The sequence below is a fragment of the Monodelphis domestica genome, chromosome 2 (assembly GCF_027887165.1).
Source record: "Monodelphis domestica isolate mMonDom1 chromosome 2, mMonDom1.pri, whole genome shotgun sequence".
Lineage (NCBI taxonomy): Eukaryota > Metazoa > Chordata > Mammalia > Didelphimorphia > Didelphidae > Monodelphis > Monodelphis domestica.
Window position 1 is genome coordinate 473,859,463 of NC_077228.1, and position 2,897 is coordinate 473,862,359.

The 2,897-nt window shown below is 34.4% G+C and overlaps 1 pseudogene; it reads left to right on the top strand.

Moving 5' to 3' along the window:
• Nucleotides 1-2,013: 2,013 nt before the first annotated feature.
• Nucleotides 2,014-2,677, top strand: LOC100618335 (rRNA-processing protein FCF1 homolog; annotated as a pseudogene).
• The last annotated feature ends 220 nt before the right edge of the window (nt 2,678-2,897 follow it).

Sequence of the window (2,897 nt, forward strand, 5' to 3'; positions counted from 1 at the left end):
TCTTTTCTGATATTGCCACCATACTTTATGACCCTCCATTTCTTATACCTGGACTATTTATTGCAATAGCATGCCAGTTGGTTTCCCTGCCACAAATCTTCACTCACTCTAGTCCATTCTCCTCTCAGGTACCAGGGATTTTGCTAAAGTGTAGGTGAGACCATGTCACACCTGTAGTTAATAAAATCTAGTGACTCCATATCACCTGCAGAATCAAATATATCCTCTGCTTGATTTTCTAAGCTTTTTATAACAACCTTTCTCCCTTTCTCCTCCATATTATTCCAGTTTTCTTATTCCTTATAATCATTTTCTCCTCCATCTTAATCTTCAAACTAGTGATGGTTACCTCCTCTCTTTTCTTTAAATAAGATATTCCATCTCTTCAATGGGCATTTTTACTGATTGTCGCCTGTGACTAGAATGCTCTCTATCCTCATCTCTACTTTCTAATCTTCCTAGCTTCCTTCAAGTCCTGGCTACTTCTGCAGAATGTATTCAAAACTCTCTAGAGACTTTTCCTATGTTGATTATTTCCTACTTTTTCTGCATATAGTTTGCGCATATGAAGTTTTATTTTCCCATGTTAACTCCACCATTAGATTTTGGGGTTTTGGAGAACAATGTGCATCTTTTGTTTTAGTTGTAACCCTAGCACTTAGCATAGACCCAGACACATAATAAGTACTTAATACTTATTGACAGACAAAACTAATGTGGAGAATCCACTAATGAAACATAGATCTCCTTAGTAGAATTTACAAGTCATAAAGGTGATTACTGTTTCTTTTTCCCAGTTTTATTGTGCCTTTTATAGGGTAGGTATTTAAAAGTGTTGAAAAAGAGAATGAATGAATTTATGAAGGAAATAACTGGCTTTAAGAATGCATCAGCTAACCTGCTAAATGATACTGAAATACCCTTCTATTAATTAAAAATGTTCTTTCTACTGCTCAATGTTTTCTGGTTATGCTGTGAGAAGAGTCCCCAATAAATTGACTGAAATTATTTTCCCTATTATTCATTGTGGCAGCGCAGACTTTGAATGGGATATGAATATAAGAAATTACAATGGGTAGAAAAGAAGGAATAAGAAATGTGGTAAGCAGAATTCCTGCATCTTAGTCCTGTTCATTTATTAGGAGCATGTGGTGAAAAGGGGTGGGCAGTTGGGATACTGTTACCCTCACTTTCATCCCCAAGTTATGTGTAAAGATTCCTTAATACTAAGCAAGAACTTACAACCAGTGGGACCATTCTTCCCTCTCCTTTTGTTCATATGTCTTTATTACCATTATTCATTTGATAGTCTTCCCTAATAGTGCATGGACTTATTGAATAAAAGAAATGTATTTTTATCTATAATATCCTTCTCTACATTAATGGACGTACCTTATATAGCATAAGAATTCAATTATGGGAGGAAAGAGGTAAGGAAAGGAGGAAGGAAGAAAGAAAGGAAGGGTGGGAGGGAGGAAGATCTAAAATTGTGAGATCCTCTCTTGAATATTATCTTAGAAGTTATCTATGCAGATTTTTTAAAACAACATGTATCTGTTTCATCATTTTCACAAGTAACAATAAGGTAATATGAGATCATTGAAAAATGTTCCACTTTTGGTAAGGTATGATCAGTTTCTTCTTTAATCTCAACAAATGATAAGCTGCTCTGGGAAATCATAAATATTATCACTAGAACTGTCCAATTGATTTTTTATTCTGCATTGACTGTTCCTTAAGCTCAAGACAAAGAATCAATTTGTCTTCAGAGGGTTATTTGAAAAAAAAATTTCCCCCTCCAACTTGAGTAATATATATTGTTTTCTTTAAAAGATTTTTAAAATACCATTTATATGGGGACAAACTAAAAAGAACATTGTATAAAACCAGAAGTAGAAAATACTATCATGGCATAAATTTTTATGAGAAAATATTTCAGAAATCAGGGAGAAGTTCATAGGAAGTGTTGGCCACTCCTTAGACCTCAGAGTGGATTCTGTTAACACTGGGAAACAAAAGAAAGTGAGGAAATATGCAACAATGAAGTCAATGTTTAGTTCAAAAGATGAGAGATTATAAGAAAAATATCGATTATAAATAAAAAAAGAAAGAGAAGAAAGATCTCAGTGCTCTCAAAGGAAGAGAAGTTCCTGAGCACCTGTTCTGCTTTTTATTCCAATATAACACAGTTGGAAACCCCTTACTACCCACTGGTTGATACCAACTTTATCAACTTCTCTATCAAAGCCAAGCTGGACTTAGTGCAATCAATGAAGCATTGTCTGTTTGCCAGATTCATTCCTTGCATAATGTGTAATGGCTGAGATTGAAAAACTGAAACAGAAATATCAAGTAACCCTGAGGATTGCCAAAGACCTGCAGTTTGAACATTTGCCATGATACTTACACAAAAGAACATATGCAGATGATTGCTTAGTCCAGAGTAGCACTCAGCCTAAGTGTTATATTGTAGCTATAGTTGATCAGGACTGTAAGCAAAGAATCCAGAAGATCCCTGTAGTTCCCCTCATGTACATTTCCAACTGCAGGTATAATATTGAAAGAATACCAGATGATTATGGAACCGTTCAAGTATAACTTCAAAAGACTGTGTTTCCTGTGGTACCAGTCTACAAAATAACCAGACAGTTAACAGAAAAGCATCACTGTAGACTATTTACTTTGTCCTATTATGGAAAGTGAGGTTATAGGAACTTATTCTTTTATTCTATTTTGAAGTAACTTTTGCATCTTAATTAAAAACTCATTGAACTCATTTATAAACCTAAATCAAATTTGTTTAGATATTTCTATAGACTGAGTTATTCTGATTGTCTTATTCTTCTTTACTACTGGATAATGGCCTTCAAACAAGTACTTCCATGGACTTCCTTCCC